General features: G+C 46.3%; 1 protein-coding gene and 2 long non-coding RNA genes across 3 annotated transcripts in view; 2 read left to right on the forward strand and 1 right to left on the reverse strand.

The window, feature by feature from the left end:
• Positions 1-20,096, forward strand: part of WDR86 (WD repeat domain 86) — a 102,882-nt gene that overhangs the window by 9,028 nt on the left and 73,758 nt on the right. The window lies entirely within an intron of this gene.
• Positions 16,783-18,064, reverse strand: LOC143998212 (uncharacterized). Its single transcript, XR_013277786.1, has 3 exons — positions 17,776-18,064; positions 17,319-17,495; positions 16,783-17,233 (listed from the first exon to the last, which is right to left on the reverse strand). It is a non-coding gene; the product is annotated as an uncharacterized LOC143998212 (long non-coding RNA).
• Positions 18,838-19,986, forward strand: LOC143998213 (uncharacterized). The gene is made up of 3 exons (XR_013277787.1): positions 18,838-19,031; positions 19,311-19,487; positions 19,573-19,986. It is a non-coding gene; the product is annotated as an uncharacterized LOC143998213 (long non-coding RNA).

A 20,096-nucleotide genomic window follows, 5' to 3' on the forward strand; every position in this document is an offset into this window, starting at 1 on the left:
TGCCATGATTGGCCGCGCAATCATTTGGGACCTGTGACGTGTCCCAGATGATTGACAAGAGGGAGGAGGCAGAGCTGAGCCCTTCCTGCGCCAAGGGGAAGTGACGTCAAGAACCCAAGCACTGAAGGAGGCAGACTACGAGGGACCCCCTAGCAACAACCATTTATAGGCGAGTAAAAAAAAATTTCAAATGCTTTTTTCTTATTTTTTTTAGGCCCATTCATGAATTTTAAAAAAATTTTTGGGTTGGAACACCATTTTAACTTCCCTTTTAGGTTCACACCCACAGTGATGCCATGCTTTCAGCAGTCAAGGCCCCCTTTCCTTAAAGGCCGTTCAAGGGGTCTTCATTAGGAGCATGCCCGACATTGTCAGGCATACATACAAGCACGTAGGGGCCATACAAACAACTGAGTACCATTTTGAGTTGCTGCAATGTATTTTAACCACTTCAATACAAGGCATTTTCACCCCCTTCCAGCCCAGGCCAATTTTCAGCGCTGTAACACTTTGAATGACAATTCCGCGGTCATGCAACGCTGTGCCCAAATTTAATTTCAGCATTTTTCCCCCCACAAATAGAGCATTTCTTTTGGTGGTATTTGATCACCTCTGCGGTGACAAATTTGAAAAAAACACAATATTTTTTACTTTTTACTATAATAAATATCCCAATTTTTTTTTTTAAAACACATTTTTTCCTCAGTTTAGGTCGATATGTATTCTTCTACATATTTTTGGTAAAAAAAAAAATCGCAAAAAGCCTATATTGATTAGTTTGCGCAAAAGTTATAGCATCTACAAAATAGGGGATTGATTAATGGCATTTTTTATGTTATTTTTATTTTTACTAGTAATGGCGGCGATCTGCGATTTTTTTTTTTGTGACTGTGACATTGCGGCAGACATATCACACACTTTTGACACTATTTTGGTACCATTCACATTTGTACAGCGATCAGTGCTATAAAAATGCACTGATTACTGTATAAATGTCACTGGCAGTGAAGGGGTTAACACTAGGGGGCAATCAAGGGGTTAAGTGTGTTACCTGGGGAGTGATTCTAACTGAAGGAAGAGGGAACTCACAAGGGTAGGAGAACAATTGGTGTTTCTCTGTACTGGGAACACACCATCGGTCTCCTCTCACCTGAGAGGACATGGATCTGTATGTTTACACTAGGGATGAGCTCGGTGTTCTTCTCGAATGCATTTTCGACTCGAACATCGGCCGTTCATCTATTCGGCGAATTCAGAACTTTCTTGACCGTTCGCACCAAATTCGTGTGGCACAAACGCCCCACAATGCACTACGCCATCACAGTGCATTGCTGGCTCATGATTGGCCAAGCATGCACTGTGACCCAGCATGCTTGGCCAATCACAGCGCCGGCAGTGAGGAGAGCCATAATTGCCCACAGGCAGGATGCTCAGGGGGTTTAGTACACGACCTACACTATATAAGGCCACCAGCGTGGTGGCCTTGTGTAGTGTGTTTTGGCGTGCAGGGAAAGAGCAAGATAGGCAAGTGTTCTTTTCTCAGGCATCTGCAGGAGTTAAAGTGGGTGTTGTGTGCCTCCAGCACAGTATACACCTGTATCTACCCTTTTTTGCTGGTGTTCTCTAATACAGGCATCTGCAGGAGTTAAGCCCCATACACACTATCAGTTTTTCTGCTGAGTTTTTCCTTCAGATTTACCAAAACCATATAATATGAGATCAAACCTTAGGAATTTCAATTTGTATGCAATCAGGCAGGCCCTTGTACTACATGGTTTTGGTAAATCTGAAGGAAAAAGTCAGCAGAAAATCTGATAGTGTGTATGGGGCTTTAGTGGGTGTTGTGTGCCTCCAGCACAGTATACACCTGTATCTACGCTTTTATGCTGGTGTTCTCTAATACAGGCATCTGCAGGAGTTAGTGGGTGTTGTGTGCCTCCAGCACAGCACAATATACACCTGTATCTACCCTTTATTGCTGGTGTTCTCTAATACAGGCATCTGCAGGAGTTAAAGTGGGTGTTGTGTGCCTCCAGCACAGTATACACCTGAAGCATACACCTGCATATTAACCTTTAAAATTAGCACTTTTGATTTTGAACGTTCGAGTCCCATAGACTTTAATAGGTTTCTAAATTTCGTATGAATTTTTGGTCCGTTCAAAGGTTCTGGTCCAAACCAAACCCGGGGGGTGTTCGGCTCATCTCTAGTTTACACAATCGCCGGCAATCGCTGGTGCCCGGCATGGGCATCGGCTCCCAAGTGACGCGGCAGACACGCATGTGCCCCCTAGATGGCCAGGAAGCTGAGGATGTCATATGACGCCCACCCAGGATGGGAGACGGACATCATTTGACGATGGCTGGGATGGAAATTGGTTAAGAAAAATGGACTAGCCTGCTGCATCATTTTTCCACTTTGATTTTCAGGGAGTGTCTTTGAATTCAGACCTCTGTAGGTTAATCATTTTCTTCCTTTCCTTCGTAACACATTACCCAGTCCATATTGGTATAGATATCCAGCATTATATTTTTCCCCATTGAGATCTGATATGTTTTCAAAGTGTTCCTTTCATTTTTTTGAGCAGTATATATATAAACATTATGTGTAAATAGGAACACATAACAAACATATAGTTGACTTTTCTCACATTTGACTACATAAGTGGAAAAGCGCTTTGAGACTCTAATGCTGGCCTGGCCATACATTATACAATTTTCCTTTTTTACCAAAACCATATAGTATGAGGTCAAACCTAAACACTTTCATTTGTATGCAATCAGACAGGCCCTTGCAGTACATAGTTGAAAGTAAATCTAAAGGAATTTAAATAAGAAAATTGTATAATTTATGGCCAGCTTAAGCTGTGATCCAGGTGTTTGAAGGTACACACAGTATTTGTTATGTAGTATTTTAATCACATGCCACAACAAAAGTGCATATGCATCTGTACAGCATGTTTTTGAGATAATCAAGACTAGTGATGGCCGAACGGTTCGCCCGGCGGTCGTTTCGCGGCGAATTTCCGACATTCGCGGTCCGCACGTTCGAACGCCTTTTTCCGTCGTTCGCCGCGGCGGACTTACGTGTTTAATGTATACAAGAACTTTAACCTTTGGTGACACGTTTATCATGTGATACAGGACAGCCAATTGAGACATGACAGCACATGGACACTTGTACATTCCCCCTAACCTATAAATACACCCGATCCGGTGGCCATTTTACATTCTTTCTTCTGTTACGATAGGGACAGGTTCCTGTGTGGAGTAGGGAGAGATAAACCACTAGCTATTTGGTACACAAAAGTTCTTTTCAGGACTGGTATAGGTGTTAGGTGTTGATAGGTTTGCTGTGCTGCTGATTCTTGCAGCAGCCTGAGTGTCTTTTGTTAGTTTAGAGAAAGGGAAAGGACGGTGTATGCTACAGGGACAGCCAGATTAGTCTTTCATCATCATCATCATCATCATCATCATTAGCTGTTACTATCAAGGTCCACAAAAGAGCTGTTCCAGTAACCACTAATCGTTCTCTTTTTTTGCCAATTTGTATAGGGACAGGAAGGAAGCAGTGTTGTCAGGCAGTGAGGGTAATTTTAAAGACTTGCTGTTATTATTAGTTCCACAAAGGTTCTTTTCAGGACTGGTATCAGTGGTACAGTAATAGGCTTGTACATGTATAATATTCTTTCTTCCAAATATAGAAAGGATATTATACTTGACTGCTGCCCTTCTGCTGCAGTCTGCTAAACATTCACAACTCACTTGTTCCACAAAAGTTCTTATAAGGACTGGTAACTTGGTATAGGGTGCTACGGTACATAGGCTTGAGTGCGGTACAGTCTGCTGTTCTGTAAGGACCGCTATCGGTCCACAATAGATAGGGTTGACGTGCACCACTGCTGACCGCTCACCTATACTGCAGCAGTCCTTCAGCGGTATAGGGACTGACGTACAGTCTGCTAATCACTAACACACAACCTGCTTGTTCCACAAAAGTTCTTATAAGGACTGGTAACTTGGTATAGGGTGCTACGGTACATAGGCTTGAGTGCGGTACAGTCTGCTGTTCTGTAAGGACCGCTATCGGTCCACAATAGATAGGGTTGACGTGCACCACTGCTGACCGCTGCCCTATACTGCAGCAGTCCTTCAGCGGTATAGGGACTGACGTACAGTCTGCTAAACACTAATACACAACCTGCTTGGTCCACAAAAGTTCTTATAAGGACTGGTAACTTGGTATAGGGTGCTACGGTACATAGGCTTGAGTGCGGTACAGTCTGCTGTTCTGTAAGGACCGCTATCGGTCCACAATAGATAGGGTTGACGTGCACCACTGCTGACCGCTGCCCTATACTGCAGCAGTCCTTCAGCGGTATAGGGACTGACGTACAGTCTGCTAATCACTAACACACAACCTGCTTGTTCCACAAAAGTTCTTATAAGGACTGGTAACTTGGTATAGGGTGCTACGGTACATAGGCTTGAGTGCGGTACAGTCTGCTGTTCTGTAAGGACCGCTATCGGTCCACAATAGATAGGGTTGACGTGCACCACTGCTGACCGCTGCCCTATACTGCAGCAGTCCTTCAGCGGTATAGGGACTGACGTACAGTCTGCTAAACACTAATACACAACCTGCTTGGTCCACAAAAGTTCTTATAAGGACTGGTAACTTGGTATAGGGTGCTACGGTACATAGGCTTGAGTGCGGTACAGTCTGCTGTTCTGTAAGGACCGCTATAGGTCCACAATAGATAGGGTTGACGTGCACCACTGCTGACCGCTCACCTATACTGCAGCAGTCCTTCAGCGGTATAGGGACTGACGTACAGTCTGCTAATCACTAACACACAACCTGCTTGTTCCACAAAAGTTCTTATAAGGACTGGTAACTTGGTATAGGGTGCTACGGTACATAGGCTTGAGTGCGGTACAGTCTGCTGTTCTGTAAGGACCGCTATCGGTCCACAATAGATAGGGTTGACGTGCACCACTGCTGACCGCTGCCCTATACTGCAGCAGTCCTTCAGCGGTATAGGGACTGACGTACAGTCTGCTAATCACTAACACACAACCTGCTTGTTCCACAAAAGTTCTTATAAGGACTGGTAACTTGGTATAGGGTGCTACGGTACATAGGCTTGAGTGCGGTACAGTCTGCTGTTCTGTAAGGACCGCTATCGGTCCACAATAGATAGGGTTGACGTGCACCACTGCTGACCGCTGCCCTATACTGCAGCAGTCCTTCAGCGGTATAGGGACTGACGTACAGTCTGCTAAACACTAATACACAACCTGCTTGGTCCACAAAAGTTCTTATAAGGACTGGTAACTTGGTATAGGGTGCTACGGTACATAGGCTTGAGTGCGGTACAGTCTGCTGTTCTGTAAGGACCGCTATAGGTCCACAATAGATAGGGTTGACGTGCACCACTGCTGACCGCTCACCTATACTGCAGCAGTCCTTCAGCGGTATAGGGACTGACGTACAGTCTGCTAATCACTAACACACAACCTGCTTGTTCCACAAAAGTTCTTATAAGGACTGGTAACTTGGTATAGGGTGCTACGGTACATAGGCTTGAGTGCGGTACAGTCTGCTGTTCTGTAAGGACCGCTATCGGTCCACAATAGATAGGGTTGACGTGCACCACTGCTGACCGCTGCCCTATACTGCAGCAGTCCTTCAGCGGTATAGGGACTGACGTACAGTCTGCTAAACACTAATACACAACCTGCTTGGTCCACAAAAGTTCTTATAAGGACTGGTAACTTGGTATAGGGTGCTACGGTACATAGGCTTGAGTGCGGTACAGTCTGCTGTTCTGTAAGGACCGCTATCGGTCCACAATAGATAGGGTTGACGTGCACCACTGCTGACCGCTGCCCTATACTGCAGCAGTCCTTCAGCGGTATAGGGACTGACGTACAGTCTGCTAATCACTAACACACAACCTGCTTGTTCCACAAAAGTTCTTATAAGGACTGGTAACTTGGTATAGGGTGCTACGGTACATAGGCTTGAGTGCGGTACAGTCTGCTGTTCTGTAAGGACCGCTATCGGTCCACAATAGATAGGGTTGACGTGCACCACTGCTGACCGCTGCCCTATACTGCAGCAGTCCTTCAGCGGTATAGGGACTGACGTACAGTCTGCTAAACACTAATACACAACCTGCTTGGTCCACAAAAGTTCTTATAAGGACTGGTAACTTGGTATAGGGTGCTACGGTACATAGGCTTGAGTGCGGTACAGTCTGCTGTTCTGTAAGGACCGCTATCGGTCCACAATAGATAGGGTTGACGTGCACCACTGCTGACCGCTGCCCTATACTGCAGCAGTCCTTCAGCGGTATAGGGACTGACGTACAGTCTGCTAATCACTAACACACAACCTGCTTGTTCCACAAAAGTTCTTATAAGGACTGGTAACTTGGTATAGGGTGCTACGGTACATAGGCTTGAGTGCGGTACAGTCTGCTGTTCTGTAAGGACCGCTATCGGTCCACAATAGATAGGGTTGACGTGCACCACTGCTGACCGCTGCCCTATACTGCAGCAGTCCTTCAGCGGTATAGGGACTGACGTACAGTCTGCTAAACACTAATACACAACCTGCTTGGTCCACAAAAGTTCTTATAAGGACTGGTAACTTGGTATAGGGTGCTACGGTACATAGGCTTGAGTGCGGTACAGTCTGCTGTTCTGTAAGGACCGCTATAGGTCCACAATAGATAGGGTTGACGTGCACCACTGCTGACCGCTCACCTATACTGCAGCAGTCCTTCAGCGGTATAGGGACTGACGTACAGTCTGCTAATCACTAACACACAACCTGCTTGTTCCACAAAAGTTCTTATAAGGACTGGTAACTTGGTATAGGGTGCTACGGTACATAGGCTTGAGTGCGGTACAGTCTGCTGTTCTGTAAGGACCGCTATCGGTCCACAATAGATAGGGTTGACGTGCACCACTGCTGACCGCTGCCCTATACTGCAGCAGTCCTTCAGCGGTATAGGGACTGACGTACAGTCTGCTAATCACTAACACACAACCTGCTTGTTCCACAAAAGTTCTTATAAGGACTGGTAACTTGGTATAGGGTGCTACGGTACATAGGCTTGAGTGCGGTACAGTCTGCTGTTCTGTAAGGACCGCTATCGGTCCACAATAGATAGGGTTGACGTGCACCACTGCTGACCGCTGCCCTATACTGCAGCAGTCCTTCATCGGTATAGGGACTAAGAGTTTTGTCACAGGGTCATTTAAAAAATGACAGGCAGAGGAAGAGGCAGGCCCTTCCGCAGGGGTGGTAGGGGTAGGGCAGGAGCAACAGGCTTGAGCCAAAGTGGGAAGTTGCAGAAGGTGCGTTCAATTACTTTAAAGGATGCACCAGACTTGGTTGAGTGGCTCGCTCAGCCTTACTCTTCTGCACCCTCCTCATCCTCTCGATCTGCACCCTCTTCTTCACTCTCTGCTATGTGCACCCCCAAAGACACTACCACCAACAACACGACCACCACCACCACCACCACATACCTTCCGCTTGAGTCACTGGAATTATTTTCCGATCCATATCAAGAGGACATTTCTGATGCGCAGCCACTCTTGGTATTGGATCAGGAAGAGGAGGTAGCAACAAGCGCTACTCAGCAGTCTGACGCCAGTACCCAGATCAGCCCAAGGAGGAGGTTGGTCCCCGGTGTTGCTGCCTACTCCGAGATCTCTACTTATAGCGGTGGGGAAGGTGACGTTGATGATGACGTGTCTAGTGATGTCACGTGGGTGCCCACAAGAGAGGAAGAGGAGGGGAGTTCAGAGGGAGATATGGACCAGCAGATAGGGAGGAGAAGCAGCAATGACTTACATTGCACAGCAGGGACAAAGCAGACTGCAAATGTATCAGGAGCGAGTCATCGACCATGTACGGTCACATCTGGCGCTCCCAGGACACCGGCACATGGCTCCGCAGTGTGGGCTTTTTTTAACGTGTCCGCTGCTGACAATAGCGTTGCCATCTGCAATCTTTGCAGTCAACGCGTTAGTCGCGGTAAGCCCAATACTCACCTAGGGACGACCGCCTTAAGAAGGCACATGAGCAGCCATCACCGAGCCCAGTGGGAGCAACGGAACACACAAAGCCACACTGCAGGCTCTCACCGTCCAGCCTCGTCTTCTACTTCTCCTTCTCCTCTCTCCTCACAATTGTCCTCCACTCCACCTTCCATCACGCCAAGCTCACATTTTTCTGCAAAAAGGCAGGCTTCCGTGGGCCTAATGTTTGAGCGTAAAAAAATGATGACGCCGGATAACCCTCTTGCCCAACGGTTGGCGGCTGGCTTGTCAGAACTCATAGCCCGCCAACTACTGCCATATAAACTGGTGGACTCGGAGGCCTTTCGCAAATTTGTGGCCATTGGAACACCACAATGGAAGGTCCCAGGAAGGAAGTATTTCTCAGAGAAGGGCATCCCAGAGCTATATGGCCATGTTCAGCGGCAAGTGAATGTATCTCTGGCACACAGTGTCGGTGCCAAGATACATCTGACCACAGACACGTGGTCTAGCAAACACGGGCAGGGAAGGTATATCAGTTTTACTGCCCACTGGGTGAACCTTCTGACGGCCGTCAAGCATGTAACCCGTGGCACCCGTGTAGATTTGGTTTTACCGCCACGGATTGCATGCAGGCCTGACTCTTCTTCTCCTCCTCCTACTCCATCCTCCTCCCTCTCCTCCTCAGCTGCCTCCTCCTTTTCCGCTGCTAGCGTCTCTTCCACTGCACCGCCCAAGCTCCCCAGAACCTATTCCACATGCCAGGTGAGACGTTGCCATGCCGTGCTGCGTCTGTTGTGCCTGGAAGCAAAGAGCCACACTGGCCCGGCACTCCTTTCAGCTTTGCGTTCACAGGCAGATGAGTGGCTAACACCGCTCAATTTGACAGTTGGTAAAGTGGTGTGTGACAACGGTGCCAATCTGCTTAGCGCATTGAAACAGGGCAAAATCACGCACGTGCCGTGCATGGCACACGTCTTAAACTTGGTCGTGCAGCGATTCCTTGTCAAATACCCTGGGGTCCAGGACATCTTGCGGCAGGCAAGGAAAATCTCGGCCCATTTCAGAAGATCTTACACGGCCATGGCTCGCCTTGCTGACATTCAGCGGCGACACCATCTGCCGGTCAGACGTCTTATTTGCGATTGCCCGACGCGATGGAACTCAACCTTCTATATGCTTGATAGGCTGCTCCAGCAGAAACGTGCAGTTAACGTCTACCTGTATGAACTCTGCGAAAGAAACGGTTCTGGGGAGCTGGGTTTTTTTTCACCGCGCCAGTGGCTGCTCATGCGCGACACATGCAGACTTCTGCGGCCATTTGAGGAGATCACCAAACTGGTCAGTCGCAGCCATGGCGCCATCAGTGACATGGTACCTTATGCCTTCTTTCTGGAGCGTGCATTGCGTCGTGTCATTGATCAGGCTGTGGAGGAGCAGGAGCGGGAAGATGAGGAAGTCGCAATGCTGGATGAATTCCCAGGGGGGGCTACTCTATCTGAGACAAGTCAACAACAGGAGTCTGATGAGGAGTCAGAGGAGGATGGTGCCGGGGCGGATGAGCAGGAGCAAGAAGAGCATGCTTTAAACCTTTCTGGGATCCCTGTTGTGCGAGGATGGGGAGAGGAGAATGAAGAGGACGACATTATCCTGGATGATGAGCAGGAGCCAGGCCACCACACCGCTTCCACTTTAGTGCAAATGGGGGCCTTCATGCTCCAGTGTTTTAATAGGGACCCCCGTATAAAAAGCATGAGGGTCAAGGACCAGTACTGGGTGGCAACGTACTTAGACCCCCGGTACAAACACAAAATGGCGGAAATGTTACCGCCGTCGCAGAGGGCTGTCAGAATGCAGCACTTCCAGGCCTTGCTTCGAGAAATGCTGCATTCTGCTTTTGCGTGCGCTGGCAGAGGAGCAATTCCCACTCCCAGAGAAGGATTTGCGGGTACCAATCCAACAGCGCCTGCAAGAAGAGGCCGGTTTGAAGATGTGTTGGTGACTTCGGATATGAGGTCATTCTTTCAGCCGACCCATCGACAGGTGTCATCCGGATCCAGCATCAGGGAACGCCTAGACCGTCAGGTGTCCGACTACATTGGGTTAACGGCCGATGTGGACGCTCTGAGGAGTGATGAACCCCTAGACTACTGGGTGGGCAGGCTTGACCTCTGGCCAGAGCTTGCCCAATTTGCAATCGAACTGTTGGCTTGCCCCTCATCCAGTGTCCTGTCCGAAAGGACGTTCAGCGCAGCAGGGGGGATTGTGACCGATAAGCGTACTCGCCTAGCTCACCACAGTGTTAACTACCTCACATTTCTAAAAATGAATGAGGCATGGATCTCGGAGGAATTCAACACATGTGACCAGTAGACCATGTATATGTCTATAAACTATTTTTTTAATCAAGCACACAGACCTTCTTAATTCATTTGGCTCACTTCCTTGACCCAAAAAAGCACACCGTACTATATGCCCCTACCCTCCTCTTTGAAGAGGTTGAGCGGTGTCATATTTCTACTGGGGCTGCTTATGATATCCCTGTGCTGTGCTGACTTCCTCCTGGGGGTTCTTATTATGAAGGGATCACACTATCCCTGTGCTGTGCTGACTTCCTCCTGGGGGTTCTTATTATGAGGGGATCACACCATCCCTGTGCTGTGCTGACTTCCTCCTGGGGCTGCTTACGGTGCTGCTGTCAGTGCTGTATGTCACGGTGCTGCTGTCAGCGCTGTATGTCACGGTGCTGCTGTCAGCGCTGTATGTCACGGTGCTGCTGTCAGCGCTGTATGTCACGGTGCTGCTGTCAGCGCTGTATGTCACGGTGCTGCTGTCAGCGCTGTATGTCACGGTGCTGCTGTCAGCGCTGTATGTCACGGTGCTGCTGTCAGCGCTGTATGTCACGGTGCTGCTGTCAGCGCTGTATGTCACGGTGCTGCTGTCAGCGCTGTATGTCACGGTGCTGCTGTCAGTGCTCTGTATTACGGTGCTGCTGTCAGATGCCTCTATCACGGTGCATGTGTCATTCCGGTATGTCACGCTGCTGGTGATCATCTCCTGCACCCTCTTCTTTGCCTACCCTGGTCCCTGACCTTCCCTCTCCTCCATTGCCTTCATTAGCTCCATAGTCCTGAATTGTTAGAACAATTTCCCAAATAAAATAAAAATGCTTGTAGTTATCGATCCCAAATTCACCTCATACATGTATTATGTCATTGTCCAGATGGTGGGACTACGTTTTACCCCCTAATAATTACCACGTGGCCGCAAATTCGACATGAAGGTTTGCAAAGTTCGCCTCCCATTGAAGTCAATGGGGCCCGCGGCGAACGTTCGGTTTCGCGAACGTTTGGGTCCGTTCGCATTTCGCGTTCGCGAAACGTCCCGTCGGAAGTTCGTCCATCACTAATCAAGACAATGGATATGACAATTCTGTGTATAGCTGCTTTATTCCGGGTGTACACGGACAGTTTTTTGTTTGTTCAACCAGCGTTTTGAACAAAAAAACAAATGACAGATTCCTGCATCCAAGCAAGGGATTTTCCCCACTGCGCTATTGTATTCTGAGAGTAAGGACCCCCTCTTGTCAGAATACACTGATCAGCGTTGCAGCCCATTGGACCAGTCCAGAAAAACTGTTCGAATATGTTAAATATGATAAAATGTACAGAGATGCAATAAGTGTGGAGCCTGATCTCACCTGGAACGACATGTGAAACATTTGATATGTATTTTTTCATATATTTATCTAATGCATACATACTGTATGTCCAAGATGTCTCTCAGTTGGCCAAGCTATAGAGCCCTCGCTTCTGTTCGTTTATGGTCTACTGTGCATCCAGATATCCCTTATCTGATCTGGTTTACTACACCATTTAGGCCCCTTTCCCCCCGGGCACTAGCGGGCGAAAAAGGGTTAAAACCACCCGCAAAGCCGCACTGCCCCATTGATTTTAATGGGTAGGAGCGGTTTAGGAGGGTGAATAAACTGCTCCTTCACCGCTCCAAAGATGCTGCTAGCAGGCCTTTTTTTACCATCATGCTAGCGCACCGCTCCAGTGTGAAAGCCCCCCGGCTTTCACACTGGAGTGAAAAGAGCCGCTTTTTTCAGGCGCTATTTTTAGCGCTGTTGCACCTGAAAAACACCTCAGTGTGAAAGGGGCCTAAATGTACCGTAAGTCCAGGATTCTTGCACACATTCAACTTTACATCCCCAGGGAGTATGCACCACTTCCCTCTCTGATCTCCTTAGTGCTCTACACTCCAAACTAGCTCCTTGTGTGTGGCCCCTTTTTTCATCTTCTGTATTGCAATCCTCTAAATTATAGCCTATCTTTCCTCTGCACCTTATTCTCCCTCCTATATTGTCTCCATTCCACTCCTCTGTGGACAACCTTATTCAGGTGATTCTTAAGCCTCATATACATGATTGGATTTTCCGCAGACAAAACCTCAGACTTTTGTCCGAAGGTGTGTGCCTGGATTTTGTCTTGCATACAAATGACAAGGAATTGTCGGCCAACAAACACGAATGTAGTTACATACTACGTGGTTTTTCAGCTCTTTAGCGCCACCCTGTGGGCTCCTTCTGCTAATTTTGTGTTAGTAGAAGTTTGGTGAGTGTTGATTCGCTCTTTTCATTTCACTCTTTTTAATTAGTGCTTTTCAGTTTGAGCTTTTAATTTCGTGCTTTTCAGTTCATTTCTGAATGGCTGGTCGTCAACCATCCATGTTGCGGAATCGGAGGAGATAACGTGTTATTTATTATTGGCCTTGGAATTATTGCTTTGACCCAAGTCCATTCCTGGAACAGGAGGAGGAGGAGTTATTGGACCAAAAATTGGTTGCTTTATTAACCACTTCCCGACCGCCGCACGACGATGTACGTCGACAGAATGGCACGGGCAGGCATATGGGCGTACCTGTACGTCCCTGCCTTCCCGCGGGTGGGGGGCCCGATCGGGCCCCCCCCCGGTGCCAGCGGCGGTCGGTATCCGTGCAGGAGCGATCCGGGATGAGGGGACGGCCATTCATTCATGGCCACCCCCTCACGATCGCTCCTGACGAATGGGAGTGAAGCATTGCATCACTTCCTCTCCTGTAATGTAAACACAGGAGAGGAAGTGATGTAATCTCTCCTCCGTGTCGGTATTTTTCGTTCCGGCACCGAGGAGAGAGGATCGGTGAGTTGCACCAACACGACACTTCACAGTAGAACATGCCAGGCACACTCACACCCCCCCTTTACCCCCCGATCACCCCCCCAATTACCCCTGCCCCCCCAGTCACAGTGACACCAATGCATTTTATTTTTTTTGCATTGGTGTCATTTGTGACTGTAATAACTGTTAGGGCAGTTAGGGTTAGCCCCCTTTAGTTCTAATGTACCCCCCTAACCCCCCCAATAAAGGTTTAACCCCGTGATCACCCCCCGTCACCAGTGTCACTAAGGCTGGGTTCACATTGCAGCGGTTTATGAGAACGGATGTGATTCGCACCGCACTGCAGTGCAAATCACATCCGATCTCTGCGATTCGAGTTCAGCCATTCGCCGCACCCGCCGCAAATTCGCACGGGACCCTTTTTTTGGTCCGCAGCAGAATCGGATCGCATGGGTGTTCACACCATGCGATCCAAGTTTGCAGATCGCACTGCGATATGCGAACTGATCTGGGGGTGTCATTAACATTTCACTGACACTCCCAGGAGTTCGCATAGGGCAGTGTGAACTGCCGCCGGGAGGCATGCGATGCGGGAACCCGCCGCGGATTCGTGGCGTTCCCGCATCACTCCAGTGTGAACCCAGCCTAATAAGCGATCATTTTTCTGATCGCTGTATTAGTGTCACAGGTGACGCTAGTTAGGCAGGTAGGTATTTAGGTTCGCCGCAGCTTTTTATAGCGCCAGGGACCCCCATATACTACCGCATAAAGCCCCCTGATTGCCCCCTAGTTAACCCTTTCACCAGTGATCACCATATAACTGTTACAGGTGACGCTGGTTGGTTAGTTATTTTTTTATAGTTTCAGGGCACCCGCCATTTATTACCTAATAAAGGTTTAACCCCCTGATCACCCGGCGGGTGTCATTTGTGACTGTAATAACTGTTAGGGCAGTTAGGGTTAGCCCCCTTTAGTTCTAAGGTACCCCCCTAACCCCCCCAATAAAGGTTTAACCCCGTGATCACCCCCCGTCGCCAGTGTCACTAAGGCTGGGTTCACATTGCAGCGGTTTATGAGAACGGATGTGATTCGCACCGCACTGCAGTGCAAATCACATCCGATCTCTGTGCGATTCGAGTTCAGCCATACAGATAGTATGGCTGAATTCGCGTTGCACCCGCCGCACCCGCCGCAAACTCGCACGGGACCCTTTTTTTGGTCCGCAGCAGAATCGGATCGCATGGGTGTTCATACCATGCGATCCGAGTTTGCAGATCGCACTGCGATATGCGAACTGATCTGGGGGTGTCATTAACATTTCACTGACACTCCCAGCAGTTCGCATAAGGCAGTGTGAACTGCCGCCGGGAGGCATGCGATGCGGGAACCCGCCGCGGATTCGTGGCGTTCCCGCATCGCTCCAGTGTGAACCCAGCCTAATAAGCGATCGTTTTTCTGATCGCTGTATTAGTGTCACAGGTGACGCTAGTTAGGCAGGTAGGTATTTAGGTTCGCCGCAGCTTTTTATAGCGCCAGGGACCCCCATATACTACCGCATAAAGCCCCCTGATTGCCCCCTAGTTAACCCTTTCACCAGTGATCACCATATAACTGTTACAGGTGACGCTGGTTGGTTAGTTATTTTTTTATAGTTTCAGGGCACCCGCCATTTATTACCTAGTCTCACTAGTGTACCCGTAAATTTAGGGGTGTCTACTTTCCAAAATGGGGTCATTTGGGGGGGGTTTGTGCCATCTTGGCATTTTATGGCCTTCAAAACTGTAACGCCCTTAGAAAGCCTGAAGGCGGTGCTTGGTTTTCGGGGCCCCGTACGCGGCTAGGCTCCCAAAAAGTCCCACATATGTGGTATCCCCATACTCAGGAGAAGCAGCAGAATTTATTTTGGGGTGTCATTTCACATATGCCCATGGCATGCGTGAGCAATATATTATTTAGTGACAACTTTGTGAAAAAATAAAATAAAAATAAAAAGTTTGTAATTTTCCCGCAACTTGTGGCAAAATATAAAATATTCCATGGACTCAACATGCCTCTCAGCAAATAGCTTGGGGTGTCTACTTTCTAAAATGGGGTCATTTGTGGGGGTTTTGTGCCATCTTGGCATTTTATGGCCTTCAAAACTGTAATAGGTAGTGAGAAGTGAAATCAAAAATTTACGCCCTTAGAAAGCCTGAAGGCGGTGCTTGGTTTTCGGGGCCCCGTACGCGGCTAGGCTCCCAAAAAGTACCACATATGTGGTATCCCCGTACGCAGGAGAAGCAGCAGAATTTATTTTGGGGTGTCATTTCACATATGCCCATAGCATGTGTGAGCAATATATCATTTAATGACAACTTTGTGTAAAAAAAAAAATATATATATTTTTTTGTCATTATTCAATCGCTTGAGGCAAAAAAATAAAATATTCAATGGGCTCAACATGCCACTTATCAATTTCCTTAGGGGGTCTACTTTCCAAAATGGGGTCATTTGGGGGGGGTTTGTACTGCCCTGCCATTTTAGCACCTCAAGAAATGAGATAGGCAGTCGTAAACTAAAAGCTGCGTAAATTCCAGAAAACGTACCTTAGTTTGTAGATGTGACAACTTTTGCGCAAACCAATAAATATACAGTTATTGACTTTTTTTTTACCAAAGACATGTGGCTGAATACATTTTGGCCTAAATGTATGACTAAAATTGAGTTTATTGGATTTTTCTAATAACAAAATTAGAAAATATCATTTTTTTTCAAAATTTGCGGTCTTTTTACGTTTATATCGCAAAAAATAAAAATCGCAGAGTCAGTCAAATACCTTTAAAAGAAAGCTCTATTTGTGGGAAGAAAAGGACGCAAATTTCGTTTGGGTACAACATTGCATGACCGCGCAATTACCAGTTAAAGCAGCGCAGTGCCAAAGTGTAAAAAGACCTCTGGTCATTTACCAGCAAAATGGTCCGGTCTGAAAGTGGTTAATCGTGACCAATTATATCATATGCCATTGCTGCGGGAGCTCCAGAAGAATAATGATTTTTGGAATTATCTCCGGATGACGGAGCCCTGCTTTTACCAACTCTTGGCATTGTTGACCCCCTATAGAAGAAGAAGAAGTAGGACACATACATGAGGCTTTTATTTTATTTTTTGGTTGAATAATGATTTTATTTGGTATATTTTCCATATATTTTTGGATGCATAGAATGCACTTTTTGGTTAAGTTCTATTGGCAGATAGCATGGATAATTTTATTTGTTTTCTTTATTACTGCACAATAAAAACATTGTATAGAATAATACTTGGCCATGTGTTTTACTTCAAATGGCAGTTTGGGAGTAGGCAGTTGTAAAATGGACAAGGGACACCAACATAGTTGTATCTTTAATCTTAAAAACTATGTGATAATGGTGTTTTGGTAACTTGCCCCCCCCTCCCCCCAAAAAATAATAATAATAATAATAATATTAAATAGTAACATGATGGGAAAAGGGGAGGGGGAAATTTTGGGACTTTAAATGAGGTCATAGCCTCCATCCCTATCAGATATAAGATATAGAATTAAAAACAAGAGCTAAACGGGACTTTAAATGAAGTACGGGGTCTTTTATTGAAAAAAAAGGAAAAATATTGTTATGCGATTATATGATGCGACAAAATTACATGTATATTAAAGAGGTGCATAGACAGACACATTATTAACATTGACATTTTGTTTTATATAATCTTACTGACCAATACAGAGTAGGTTATAAAAGCGCACCTCCATTATATACATAAGACAACCAAATATGGAAATAAATTAAACAAATAATACAGTGTAGGCAACAACTTTGAATCTATGACTTCTTGGTTGTTGCAGTGGATTAGTAAAGAAAAAAAAAACAACAACATAGTTGATGCGATTTTACAAGGATTGATGCTAGTTGAAATTGGGGTACCAAAATACACAGCGATTATTGGCTCTACGCGTTTCGCGGCTTACTACCGCTCGTCAGGAGCAAGCTCGTGATTGGTCTGAAAATACAGAGTAGTGGTAAATTAATATTTGCAATGATGGAACATGGGGAGATTGAAATACCCCTACCTAGTGGTCACTTACACGTAGCCATGCAGTCAAAAGTGCAGCGCCGAAAGCCTAGGCACCCAAAGCGATGATACGGGAGTTGAGGAGGCCCATCCAAGGGCGAGGAGGCCCACAGAATGCACACACAGGCAACCACCGGGACAACAAGGGCGTTTGGTAAGTGAAAACGAATATGGAAATATAAAACTGAGCCTAATGGGTGAAAAAATGCATAGTAAGAAGTACAGATAATCTGAGAATTGTGAAAGAAAAATGCATTGAAAAAAGAAAATGTTGGGGTGGATGTATGATGAGTGTAGGAGAGGGTTAGCGTGGGAAAAGGGGGGAGGGGGAAGAGGGCGGAAGAAAAAAGGGAAGGAGGGGGAAAGTGGCTGTGTGTGACATGACCCAGTATGAATACCAGGTGACAGAGTGAGTAGTAACAGAAAAAAGTAAAGAAAGAGGGACATATGGATTGATTGTGCAAAAATACCTTTTGTGTGGAAAAAACGCGAAAAGAGGTGACAGTGTATGGTAGGTGAATGGCCCCAGTTGTTCCGGTCCCGCCTGCCGCCAACCATGGACACAGCCAAACCGCCGTATGGGGGCCCCCAGCGTCACACACTCAAGGACACCAAATGGAAGAGTGAGCAACGCCAGACCCGGGATATATACACACTCCGAGTCAGCGTCCACACCCACACTCCAGGTGAAATGAGGATGTAAATCAACCTAGCCTGAAAGGCGGCACCCATAATGATGATGCCGTACAAACGGTGGTGAAAATGTGACGCCGATACGCAGTGGGTGAACGCGCCCCGCCTCCCAGCCAAGAAAAAAAAAAAAAAAAAAAAAAAAAATTTTTCTTGGATGAGGAGGACGGAGGGCGTCCCCCAGTGCGCATCGCAACTCCCGATCATGACAAAAAGGAATGCAGCAGTGCAGACGACACCAACACCACCCAACTGCATAGGTGCGTCAAGGACCTAATAGTGCAAAAAAATTTTTTTTTAAAAAGATTTTGGAAAAAAACAATAAAAGCTGCTAAATCTAAAACAATGATGAATAATAAGATACTTTAAACAATATGGTCCAAAAAGGAAAACAAATAAACATTGGCTTAAGTATACAAGACACCCGTCTTCCATCCCTTATATCAAATAGTAACATGATGGGAAAAGGGGAGGGGGAAATTTTGGGACTTTAAATGAGGTCATAGCCTCCATCCCTATCAGATATAAGATATAGAATTAAAAACAAGAGCTAAACGGGACTTTAAATGAAGTACGGGGTCTTTTATTGAAAAAAAAGGAAAAATATTGTTATGCGATTATATGATGCGACAAAATTACATGTATATTAAAGAGGTGCATAGACAGACACATTATTAACATTGACATTTTGTTTTATATAATCTTACTGACCAATACAGAGTAGGTTATAAAAGCGCACCTCCATTATATACATAAGACAACCAAATATGGAAATAAATTAAACAAATAATACAGTGTAGATTCAAAGTTGTTGCCTACACTGTATTATTTGTGTGGACGCTGACTCGGAGTGTGTATATATCCCGGGTCTGGCGTTGCTCACTCTTCCATTTGGTGTCCTTGAGTGTGTGACGCTGGGGGCCCCCATACGGCGGTTTGGCTGTGTCCATGGTTGGCGGCAGGCGGGACCGGAACAACTGGGGCCATTCACCTACCATACACTGTCACCTCTTTTCGCGTTTTTTCCACACAAAAGGTATTTTTGCACAATCAATCCATATGTCCCTCTTTCTTTACTTTTTTCTGTTACTACTCACTCTGTCACCTGGTATTCATACTGGGTCATGTCACACACAGCCACTTTCCCCCTCCTTCCCTTTTTTCTTCCGCCCTCTTCCCCCTCCCCCTTTTCCCACGCTAACCCTCTCCTACACTCATCATACATCCACCCCAACATTTTCTTTTTTCAATGCATTTTTCTTTCACAATTCTCAGATTATCTGTACTTCTTACTATGCATTTTTTCACCCATTAGGCTCAGTTTTATATTTCCATATTCGTTTTCACTTACCAAACGCCCTTGTTGTCCCGGTGGTTGCCTGTGTGTGCATTCTGTGGGCCTCCTCGCCCTTGGATGGGCCTCCTCAACTCCCGTATCATCGCTTTGGGTGCCTAGGCTTTCGGCGCTGCACTTTTGACTGCATGGCTACGTGTAAGTGACCACTAGGTAGGGGTATTTCAATCTCCCCATGTTCCATCATTGCAAATATTAATTTACCACTACTCTGTATTCTCAGACCAATCACGAGCTTGCTCCTGACGAGCGGTAGTAAGCCGCGAAACGCGTAGAGCCAATAATCGCTGTGTATTTTGGTACCCCAATTTCAACTAGCATCAATCCTTGTAAAATCGCATCAACTATGTTGTTGTTTTTTTTTTCTTTACTAATCCACTGCAACAACCAAGAAGTCATAGATTCAAAGTTGTTGCCTACACTGTATTATTTGTTTAATTTATTTCCATATTTGGTTGTCTTATGTATATAATGGAGGTGCGCTTTTATAACCTACTCTGTATTGGTCAGTAAGATTATATAAAACAAAATGTCAATGTTAATAATGTGTCTGTCTATGCACCTCTTTAATATACATGTAATTTTGTCGCATCATATAATCGCATAACAATATTTTTCCTTTTTTTTTCAATAAAAGACCCCGTACTTCATTTAAAGTCCCGTTTAGCTCTTGTTTTTAATTCTATATCTAATAATAATATTACTCTTGATATCACTAGAAAAAAAAGCTTTTGAAAATGTGTTTGC

Source organism: Lithobates pipiens, unplaced genomic scaffold, assembly GCF_037356315.1.
Source record: "Lithobates pipiens isolate NorthernLeopardFrog02 unplaced genomic scaffold, aLitPip1_a1.2 Scaffold_19, whole genome shotgun sequence".
NCBI lineage: Eukaryota > Metazoa > Chordata > Amphibia > Anura > Ranidae > Lithobates > Lithobates pipiens.